Source organism: Lepisosteus platostomus, chromosome 3, assembly GCF_059453375.1.
Source record: "Lepisosteus platostomus isolate fLepPlt1 chromosome 3, fLepPlt1.hap1, whole genome shotgun sequence".
Lineage (NCBI taxonomy): Eukaryota > Metazoa > Chordata > Actinopteri > Semionotiformes > Lepisosteidae > Lepisosteus > Lepisosteus platostomus.
The window spans coordinates 78,469,566-78,482,309 of record NC_142613.1 but is presented as its reverse complement, the minus strand read 5'-3'; positions in this window follow the sequence as shown (position 1 = coordinate 78,482,309).

Here is a 12,744-nt window from a genome sequence, read left to right as displayed (position 1 = left end):
TTGCCTATTCTTATTACTGGATATCACTCCGAGCTTCTGTGTCTGGAGCGGGTTCTCGTGCCTGGCTCTTCCTGGTCTTGCTCTCTCCGATATCAGTGAGAGAATGGTAAGCTTTCTGCCGTTCCTCCATGCCTTTCGCTGGATATCACTCCGGGCATCTGTGTCTGTGAGCGGGCTTCGGTCTGGCTTTCCTCAGGTTGTCCACTCCGATATCAGCGTTAGTATGCGAACGTGCCCATTTGCCGTTCCTCCATTCTTTTGCTGGATATCATTCCGGGCATCTGTGTCTGTGAGCGGACTTCGGTCTGGCTTTCCTCAGGTTGTCCACTCCGATATCAGCGTTAGAATGTGAACGTGCCATTTGCCCAGTCTGCGGTATTTTTCCCCGGTGTTTTTGTGTTTTTTTTCTTGTTTTTTGCCTTTTTGTTTTGATTTTTTTTTCTTCCTGGTTTCCCCTCCTTTTTGGTCCCCCCTGCTCTCTGTGTCTCGGAAATTTGGTTCCTACCTGTTTTTGGTTCCTATTTTTTTTTGTGTGGTTTGTCTCCCTGGTCTTTCCCAGGTTTTTGTCTGTTGTGTTTGTGCTTGTGTACTTTTTTGTTTTTAGTCTCCGGAGCTCTTCTCTACCCCCCCTTCCTCCACCCAATAAAGGTTTATACCCCGGAGGAAGGGGTAGCTCTCAGCCGTGGATTCCCGGAGGTTTCCTTTCAGTTAAATGAGGTTTTTCCTCCCCCCAGTGCTGTGCAGCTTATTTATTTTGTAGGGGCGTCGGGAGCCGCCCATGAAGGGGGGGGTACTGTCACGCCCTCTGCAGCCAGAGGGCGCTCCTTCTCTGTCCTGTCCCTAGTTTCCGGTCTGCTGTCCTTCCTGTCCCTCTCTTTCCCTTGGGCTATATATTTCCGGGTCTTGCACTCTGTCCTCGCTCAGCATTGACGTTCGGATGTCCTGAGACCCACCTAGCACCAGGGCGCCCCACGTCCGCTCCCTGAGGGCACAGTTTCTATACGGCATTCCTGAACTCTTTGCACTATGAGCCCGGGCCTTTTTCCCGTCTCGCCGCTACGCATATGGGTCTTTTTCTGCTCTCCTGCTCCCCACGGTTAGTCCCTTTGGACGTCCGTGACAAAAAGTTAATACATTCTGTTCAAAATTAAAACTTGTTGTATACACAGAAAAAAGTTGTACTGTGTATTTCAGCTTTGCTCCGCCTACTAAAGCACAGTTTTGGACCCTCTCAAAGAAAAGACAGGGCAATGAAGAAATAACAAAGTAAGTCACACATTTACAAAACTGAGCTTATGTAAAAGTGTACTGTATATATTAAATCCATTTTAACATCTTGAACAAAGTAATATATTAAACATGGGTATTACAATTAACCACTGAGCCAAATTAAAAGCCACATATTAACATTTACAGTATGTATATGTAGTCCCCACACTACCTATTTATTTATCCATTTATTTATGTATTACATAGTGTTTAGTGATTTCATGTCCCTTTTTATTTATGTGATTTTTATATTTTGTTTATGTGTTTTGTACTTTTATGGGAGAAGCCAAAGACAGATTTCCACAGTAGAGGACAATAAAGTATCTACAGTACCTATTGTACTCCTGCTAAAATACTGTGTGCCCTTTTTAATCCAGCACCACCTGAAGCAATTCATGATACTTAAAGTCACCCTAAAATCAAGGAGACAGTTGTTAACAGCAAGCATATCCATTTCTTGATGAAGTACAACAACACCTGGAACATACTGTATAATCACACACAATAATGGAGTTTGATGGCCATATTTCCCTATACAAATACAGCTTAGTTGATGAGGAAGGCTTCAACCTGATACAAAAACAAGACACTCATGCAGACATAGTCGAAATATCATTGGATGCCATGGCACCGTGCCTGGGCAGCGTGGAGGTCATGTTCTGCCATCAGCTATATTGGAGCTATTTGCTGCAGTCCATTGCCTGGCACAAGAAACATAGAGCAACTGCTAATTTTCCTTGGGCAACTGCAAAAAATCCATGAGCAGCCCAATACAGTAATGGTGGTAGGATGAGAGACTACAACGCTTGTCGTTACCTGCGACTATGCATATCCTCACTTTTCTGTACTGCACTTTCCAAAATTTCCTCTTTTTAGAATCATCTTGGGCTTTTCTCTTCTGGAGGTAATGGAGGCAGAAGATAAGATCACTTTATTAGCCATATACAATTTCTTGCATTAGGAATTTGTCTTTTTGTATACCCCAGCCTGCTCTCCATGAGACACAGAGAGAGGGAGAGAGAAGCCTGGGGTCAGAGCGCAGGGTCAGCCATTGTACAGCGCCCCTGGAGCAGCTGGGGTTAAGGGCCTTGCTCAGGGGCCCAACGGAGTAGGATTCCTCTGCCGGCTGCGGGATTTGAGCTGACAGCCTTCCAGCCACAGGCGCAGATCCTTAGCCACAGTGCCACCGCTCCACCCCATATCAGCTAATGTGGTGCTAGACTTAATGAGTCCCAATGGTGTAAAATACTGGTATGTGGTGAGCGTACTGGTACACTGTGGCTGCCATCGCATCATCCAGGTGGGGCTGCACACTGGTGGTGGTGGAGGGGATCCCCATTACCTGTAAAGCAGTTTGAGTGGAGTGTCCAGAAAAGCGCTATGTTTTTTATTATTATTAATTATTATTATTAAAAACTCTAAATAAAGCTCTAAATACAGTGCCCTCCAGAATTAAAGATGAGCATATGAATGAATGTTTGTTGTTCATCAGCTTGATCTTACACTGAAAATATGAGAGAAATGTAAGCTTTCAGTGAGGTAAAATTATTCAAAGAAAACATAAATCCTTATTATTGGCACCCCTGCATTTAGTACTTTGTGCCAATAATTCTGGAGGGCAATGTAGTCAATAGTGCAGTTATACACTCTGCCCCTATGTGTAATGTATGACTACAATTCCTACTGTGTGAACTCACCACTCTTCTCCAGGCCTGCAGTGACAGCCAAGCATGGATGGGTCACACCTGAGGATTGGTTCTGTAGTGCAGAGCAAGGCCATGTTTGCTGCAATATGGCATGAGATTCTGAAAGGAATGAGATTCGGTAACAATGAATACATAATAGATGTGAATATTTTGTATATATAATGACATGATTATATATAATCATTCTTATAAATGATTGCATGGTTTTATACTTTGCATTAATGGATATGAGAAATATGTTAAGAATTGCCGAATATGTGTTTTAACAAATCAGAAAAAAGTGTGAAGAGGCTCTGTTTAATTAAAAATGACAATGAAAGAAATCTCATTAGACTAACACGAATGTTCACTGTGTGGAAAGTACAGTATAGACTGAGGCATTTTGAAACAACAGTACTAGTACTTCTCTAAGGTTTGGCAATTGCAGCTGTTTACAATTGCCATGACACATTTCACAAATTACTATGCTAATGTGCAAATTTAACACAAAACCCCAAGCTACTCTCTCCATTATCAAAAACCTGCAACCAGTACAAGATGCAAGTTTTGGAGTGAAATGTGATTATACAATGTGTAAAAACAAAAATAGTACCAAAATAATAATATCAAATATTTTAAAATGTTTATTTTAAGTTTTCATTTTCATTTAAACTTTACGAAAATGACATTAAAATCATTAGCAAATGTAATGAAATATTATTATACATTTAATGTATTATTTTACATTGTTATGCTATTATACATATTATTAAATATTAATTGTGTTCTATTATTATACAATAATGATTATATATTGTGCATATTACACATTTGTAAATTTATTTGTTAATACATTTATTAAATAAATCAAGTAAATACATCCGTGCTGAGAGTTTTGCAATTTGGTACACTCTATTCGTCTACTTACTGAAAAATGTCTTTTGAAAGGCATTTATTCACATTTTATTTTAAAAAATACAGGTTTCATTTGCTAATTGTTAGCTCTTGTTTCTCACTGATTCAATGACAACTTTAAAAACCCGAACCGCGGAGATCTGGATCTGGATTGAATAAAATGTTCATGTGGCCGTATTAGTTTGCTCCTCCTTTTGTAAGCAAATATGCAATATGAGAAATCTCTTCATCTATAGCAATTTTTTACATCACTCAGTAACTTCATCAGGTCTGAATCACATCTCTCTGTGTGATTTAATCTAACTATATACAGTGTGTTATTACTGGCTGTACTGTACCTATGGAAACAACGCTGCTGTGCTGTATCCACACACTGCTCCAGTCCTATGTGTTTTGCGACAGAAACCTATTATTGAGGACTATGTGCACAACAGCTGTCATTGTTTTGAAGGCATTAGATTAATTGTCATTATTACTTTTGGTTGGTGTTTAACAAATTAGATTGAATTCATGATCAAGATCATGTGACATACTGTAGTGGAACCAGTAAAGGCAATATCAAAATCAAGATAAAAGAAAAACATTATACACTTAAAAAATTAAAAACTGCCATAGTACAGTATATCAGTATATCTCAGCACACCCTACATAAGACTGTACCAATCAGGTGAATAACATGTTTCTATTAATTTAATTTACATTGTGTATTGTGCAATTTATATTTCTAGTAGTGGAAGAATGAAGGATTTACACATAGTATTTAAATATGATGTTTCATTAGTATACACTGTGTTTGGTAAAACAATTATTGGGAGATATTTTCATTAATAGAAAATGCCTAAATACCAAAAATCATCCTCATGTAAACATTAGTTGACCTAATATAATTATGTAGCAGATGAAATGATTTTTCAAATGTGGTTAAAATTAATAAAATTCCCAGCAGATGCCACAAGAGGGCACTGAGTCGCACAGCTGGATTAGTCTCTGTGAAATGTTCATTCTTTTCTAAGGCTTCTGTCTGTCAGGTGAATTGTTTCATTAAGAGTGTGTATATTATAACCACAGGTTAGGACGACGTAGTTGATGGACATCCTTCAGGAAAAAACACATTCAAAATCAGATCATGCATTTTAAAAATGGGCTGTACACTTCTACTGTATATTGTGTTCTGATCTATTCTGGTTCGCAGGTGCATTCTTTGGACTAACAAAAATAGAGAAGAACTTATGATTTTCAGTACCTTTATAGGTAGGTAGGTCCCCTTTTCAGGCCATAAAGGCCCCTGGGGGGAATGGGGGGGGCAAGGGCCACCATTTTTCTTGACCATCTGACACTGGAGGTGGTGGTGATGTGGTCATCATCACACTCCAGCTGGCCTATTACCCCCAGAAGGATTAACCCCCGGTACTGGTACTCATTTGGAAAGCAGGCTGAGTGGACCTGGGAGCTATCTTGAAGGAAATAGAGCATGCTACATCGCTTGCCCCTATCGGGGACTGAACCCAGGACCTTCCAGTCAGGAGCTGGATGCCCTTGCCGTCTGAGCTACAGTACCACAACTCCATAGCACCTTCCTAATTATTGCTCTTTATTTTTTCTTCTTTTAAGGTCATGCGTATAAAGTTGAATTGGTTAATTACTCAATTATCTTTTGAGTTAATTAGCTCAGGACAGAATAACTTATCTTTATCTGACTGCCTTTATCCTGTCTGTGGATTGCCGGTTTTATCTCTTCCCAGGACAGTAAACTATTTTATTGGCAATGGTTACCTAAGCTACACAAATTAATCTAAAATCGCTCATATCTACACTTTGAAAATCCATTCTTTTGATTGATGTACAGTACTTATCACTGGGGCACCAGTGCATAACAGAGGCCAGGTCCCGCCAAACCCGAACCAAACAGATGCCAATTTATTTATGATACAAACGATAAGACATCTAACTTCATAGCAAAGAAATAATTTACAACTAATAAACATTTGTAATGTTTACACTTTTGGTTATATGCAATTCGTATAAATTACCTCAATACATAGATTTGCATGGCAAAGCGACACACATGTTTGAGCATACTGATGTATATTGAGTAACTTCTCATGATGTCATGATGGTTGCTGATTTTTCTCTAACTTCACAGGATGTCAAGTAGGAGTGACGACAGATCTAGGCTTAAATCTGATGCTACGATATATAATTCTTTTTCAGATCCCCTGGAGAAGCTTGGAGGAGCACCGGGGTTCTGTGGACCATAGGATGGGAATCACTAATTTAGGTATATACTAAGTAATGAGAACATTTCCTTTTTTTAGTACTGTAAAATATGACATAAATGGTATCTGAGGAATGCAATCTACAGTATCTGTACTTGAACAGGATTAAAATTCTCAAGTTTATTGACAGCCCATGGAAATGCTTTACATTCCACAACTCAACATGGCCATGGGGGAAATCAGATGAGCCTTTACTGTCCAAATAATCCTTGATTTACGTTAAGCAATTTCTGAATAAGAGAGCAGTTATTTGAAAAGAAATATTTTGTATTGTAGAATAATCAAAGTTCAGTTTGCTCTGTCTTATATTCTGCATTACTGGTGATAAAATAACTTGCTTTTCATACTGTAATGATACAGGGGTGGGGGTGTTGTATTAGTGTAAAAATAAAGGAGTCCCAACACCAAACTAAAACACCAGATAAAACAACCCTTATGGTGAGGAATGAGAATTGACCATGCAGATTGTGAGGGTCATGCAATGAGAAGGCACTAAATCAAAAAAGACAAATAATCTGTTGACAGATGCTTTAACACACAAACACACAATCTACTATTCACAAGTTATTTACAGAGATTGTCAGTCCTTGAGTCCAGGCCTTCTGTATTGCAAAACTACTTTAAGCTCATCTCTTCCCATTTGGACCAGTTGTAGCACAAGCAAGATGAGACACGACAGTTCCGGGAGGCAATGCTGGCTTTGAAGCAACAAAAATCTGCTCACAAGACACCCTGCTCTTAAAGCCGACGCTGAAGTATGAGAACTGTTTCTCTAAGCCTGAAAGTGCATTCCAGAGATACCGTACAAGCTCTGCCTGTACTAAAAGGAGATACGTATTCCCTCAGATATAAAAACAACACAACCCTTTGTCCTTAAATTTACTTCCAGTTACTTCAGTGCTAAGACATTTTATTTTTATGGGAAGAGGTTATATGTGACTCGGGAGTACCTACAGTGTGCCAGTTTCCTGGTCCTAGCTCTTTACAAACTGACCTCTTAGGTCATCCCATGTTCCAGTTCTGTCTAAACAGCAGTCTTTGTCCTGGTGAAACGTTCAGCCAGTTGCAAAGAATAAACTGACCTGGGGCTCTGCCACCAGCACACCCCTCCAGATGTACTGGAGCCGATCAGCAGACATGTTTTATCCTGTGTGCTGGTCTGTACTGGCTGAATGATACAGAGTGCTCAAAGACTATTGTTAATATTGGTACGGTATACTGTAACTAGGATACTGCCCTGCATACAAAATTGTTCATCTTTGCCTTTTGAAGCTATGCAAGGCAAGCTCTTGAAGCAAAGAAGCAAAGCCAGCAAGTGGGAGATTAAATGTATTTCTATAAAATATTTCTGACCTTTTCATGCTGAGACCCCTGTAGTGCATTCTTCATGTGCATTTGTTCTCTGTACGGTTGTTCGGCTTTGGTTGACTGTTAAAATGTAAATCTCACTCCCTGCTATGTACATTCCGTTCATGACACCTTTAGTTGGAAATTAATCAGGAGTTGGATGGCACAACACCATACTGTACCTACACTGCCATGATTGACATCTAATTAAGACTTCACTAATGAGATTGTTAAGATTGGGTCCCTAGAGGCACTTGATTACACTGACATTTATTGCCATGTAAAAATACAAAGACAGTTTAATTTTAAACTAGAGGAGAACAATAAACTTCATGACTTTGTCTTTAATCCTAAAACTGTTTACCTTACTGAATACATAAAGATCTCTAAACAGCTCTAGTTAAGGATTCCTTGTCATAGCAATTTTAATCCATAGACAAGAGAAGCTTTTTATAAGTATCAAATACTTTCTTTTAACTTAATTAATTTTTACATAATATTATGTAAAATATAATCCCTGTGTCCAGGTATTTTACAGGATGTAACAAAAACACAGCTGTTATTACTTTTTATATATTTCAGTAAATCCTAACAATCTAATTGGGTAATAATTCAGATTTTTAGCTGCAATTATGAAATCACTGTGAAATGCTCAAAGAATCATATCCCATGGAGTCTGCTGTCTACTGAGTTATGATCTACTGATATTGTCACTTTTGTTGGAAAAATGTGAAATGTTGACCCCTCGACAGATAGTTCATTTACAGTGCTTTGAATCTCCCAGAGTAAAAGAACTATACTGTATATTTCTCCAACAATCATAAATCACATCAAAAGTGTATTTACGATAAATGATCTTCATATATATAATTTTAGCAGGTTAATTAAATTCCTAAACTACAAACATGATTACATGGAGTTTATAATGAAAGTAGTTCAGGTGGGTAGCTGCGTCAGCATGCGTAGGCTGCAAAGGAACAAGTAAAGTTTTATTTCATGCTGAAAAGAGAAGAAAAGAAACACAACGTTTCTGCTGTGGAGCCTTCTTTAGGTGTGAAGGTTCTCTGGTTTCCCTTCTTCTCTTTTCAGCATTGAACAAACCTTTACTTGTCCTGCAAAGGAACAGGTAACGGGTTCTCACGGCTGAAGAAGGCTCCACACCCAAAATGTTGTGTTTCCTTTCTTTTCTTTTCAGCATGGAATAAACCCGTTACCTGTTCCTTTGCAGCCTCCACATGCTGACGCAGCTCCCTACTTGAACTACTTTACTTGTTCTGTTTATAACAAAAGTTTGGGAGGGATGATAACAGCCATGTTCAATCATCCACAGCTGTCAGTGATTCGCAATCACTCCTGATATAATTTCCTTAACTAAAATACTATAAATATTATACATTATCTCCATCTCCCTCGCATACATTTTTGTATGAACCGTGTCTCTGCTGGGTGACCTCAACTCTGCTTTTCCATGCCAGTTTCCTTTCTGCAGCGTTTTTTCACTACCGCAGTTGCCCAGTCAACATGTTTACATTCAGCGCACCAAGAGCAATTCTACTTTCAATCTGTCGCATCTCTATTCAGTTCCTGCTCTGTTGCATTATCCAGAAAAAACCTGCTGCTTCTTGCAACAAGGAATTATTTCTCAGAGCAGGTAAGACTTTATCTCGATTTTGAAAAGTCGCTCTTGATACCAAGGCAGCCAGTACAGACACATTACCAACATCACCATAACGCTCCTATACTGCAATACCTGAAAAACTAAGAAAATAGCATCCAGCTCACCGGCATATATCCGCAGATAGTTCCTGTACCAGTTTCACTTTACTGTACCTATTCAGCTCAGCTATTCAGGCAGCTCCAAGCCGCTGCTATTACAGAATTACAATCCGAGTCCAGAACTGGTGCCCATCCGCGATAAGAAACCTAGAGGCCTGGAGAAGCATCTCCCCATGATCCAGTACAAGACCTAATAAGTCCTGTACAGTCTTTTCTTGTATCTGGTTTCTCTATATTCTGTAAGGAGTTCTCTTTGCTGTTGAGCAATTCTGGCTGTTCCTTCCGGATTGAAGCTGCCCCCTCAGCTAATCATCACATTCCTGATGATCACATTAAGCAACTCAGCCGCTGGTCATTAAAGGCCTACCACCCTCACATACAGTAAACCTATACAGGGCCCCTTAAACAAGCCCGTCACAGGACACCTCTCTCACCTGCTCTATGCTTTCCGTAGTTCTGCATTGGTCGTCTGAGGTGTTTCTTGGTTCTTTTGGGGATCTTTATCCACATTGTGACTGCAACACTCCATAATCTTTCAGTACACTGAATTCTTGGGCGTTGCTATGCGTAGTGAAATGGAGTTTATAATGAGTTCGAGACGGATGACAACAGCTTAATTCAATTCAAAGTTCAATCAGACTCAGCTGTTAGTAATAAGAGATTACCTCTGATGTCATTTCCACTCTTAAACACTATAAATAATATATGTCACCCCCCTCTTTCCCTCACATACAGTATGTCTTTTTGCACCCCACCTGCACCCCATCTCCACCTGTGCAGCTGGACCTGGGTCACTCCTCACTCTCCCAGCCTCCTGGTCCTGTGGCCTGAAAGTCAGCACTCATGTGTGTAAAGCCGAATCATGACAATAAAACAGTCCATTATCCTTTCAGTACACTTAATTCGTGGTTGTTATTCCCAGGAATGGTATTATGGTTTAATACATAAGAAACATTTTCTTGACTGAAAGCACAACTCATTTATTAAGGAGATAATAAAAGATAAATAAAAGTTTGTTTTTTTTCTGTTAAAAATGTAACTTGGAACTGACAATTATATTGTGTACTTTACAAAAACAATAAGTTTATTTACTAAATCAATGGTGGGAGAGTATGACATGATATTAGTATTAAACATTCTTGGCATTGATCTTTTCATTACACAGCTATGAGCATGGTTGAGTATATTCTGATAATACCCAGTAATGTACTTTAATTACAGTAATTTATTTTATGTCTTTAACATTTGCACTTACAGACACAAAGTCTGCATTGCATATAATAAGCCCTATTCATATTAATTCAATTTCCTTGAGAAAACATTTAATAAAGACTTGCTTGCTTCTAAAATGAACACAAAAATAACAAAAAATCAGTTTCCATAAAAAATTCAAAAGTGCACACCACACAGTATGTCATTGCAAAATCATCAAAGAAGAAAGAGACATGCATTGCTTGGTGTCCAATTTAAAGTGATAGAAGTCAAGAGCTTCACAGCAGTTCATGAATTTTTAAAGGATCAATATCTCCCTGTACAGAAGCTACAGATGCCTGTTTCTTGTTAATTTCTTCTGCTTAAATGATTTGCCCTAGATTATCAGCTCAGAATGAAGATAAGAAAAATATGTACTTTTTAAAACTCTTTTATGTGGCACTGCACTACATGTTAGTAATTGAGCATTTTTGACAATGTAAGAACATAAGAATGTCTGACTGTTAAAAAAACACTTTAACCACTACTGCTGTAACTTTCTATAGATAAAGTACATGTTTTTTTTTTTTACTTTCAATTGGTAACATTAAGCATTAAATGGCGCACATTTAGCAGTAAACTATCCACTACCATACTGTTCAATTAATATATACAGTATATATATTTAGGGTATTTAATAGCATTGATAACCCAACACAAAAATTATAAAGCTGAATTGTAATTCAGCTGAAATTCTAAATAGGGGACTCAATTTTATATTAGTGAAAGGTTAAATTTACTTTATGTATAATCTACACTATAACTCCTCTGCTTGGAATACCTATTATAGTTTTCAAGTAGGCGGAAAAGATTATGCAGTATGATCAAATGCATTCAAAGTGTGAACATCAAAAATATTTTTTTCTATTGCTTAAATAAGGTTTATGTATATTAGTATGAATTGTTTTAGGACACAACAAAATGTATGAGGTACGTTTTAATAAACCTCCAGTATAATTTGATTCAATCTTTTTAAAAGCTTTAATTAAGCATCTTAGCTTTTAAGAAGAGTATTTTCAATCGCGTGTCATCAATTGTGACAATGTGCACCATTTTTCTTCCTTTTAAACAAAATACACACAGTATATTAAAGTAATTTATATAATCAGACAATCTCTAATTGACATATTTTTTCAGTCTTGCAGGATTTACAGTCACAGTGGATTGATTTCCTATACACATAAAACCAGGACTACAGCAACAGTGAGATGCTGTAATGCATTAGCACATTACTTTACAAGGCAGTACATAAAGTACATATCTAGAGCACTTTGAAGAAACAAAATCTGTAAACATCTACCAACAAACAGGAATAAGGGGAAACAGAGAACAGTGGAACATTGAAAACAATTAAAAGGTAAGAAGAAGGCCTTTAAGAATCCCATCTGGATACCATGTATACAGCTATAATCACTGCAGTGGATTCATGGGTATGAAACAAAATGGGTATGACTTTACTCATGGGAACGTAAAAAAATCTGGTGATTGGTGAGACATTTCCATTCAAACAGGACTAACAGTGCTTCAGTACAGATAATTGCAAACCAGTGTAGTTAGACTATTTTATAGGCAAACAAGCGGTAATGGAGAACGATCTGTTTTGTATTTACCAGAACGGGATAAAAAAACTAAAATGTTTGAAGAACAAATAAATCAGTGTTATGAATACGGTCGGCTCATATTGCTTTGAGTGCTATGTGCTAATTTCATAGACATTGAATAATATTTGTTTGTGTTACATATTAGATTTTTAAAAAAGATGTGTTTACAAATTATTTGCAGTAGATTGTAACACTCATCCAGCTCTCTACATAGTAAATTGTCATTGTTACAAGTGGGTGTTTACAAAACTGGAGAATATCAGGAAATGACTGAACAGATAAATCAATAAGTAAAATAAATAATAATAACCCCCAGCAAAGGATTTTGCCAAGAATATACCCAAGTAGTTGGTATAGTTAGTGGCACATCCTTGGTGAAAAAAACAATAATTCTGACACACTTGGTTAAAAAATAAATATTTATTAACAGTGACAGTGACACACACTACACTACACACAACATTAACTTACAAAAGTTTTTCGATGTAAAGTAAAAGTTTACAAAGCATACCAGAGGCCTAACATACTTACCACCCAGACTCACCTCTTTAGGCCTACAAAATCCAAAATAAGAGATAAGATGCTGTATACTGTATAATAAACAGAATAATAAACATAATAAAC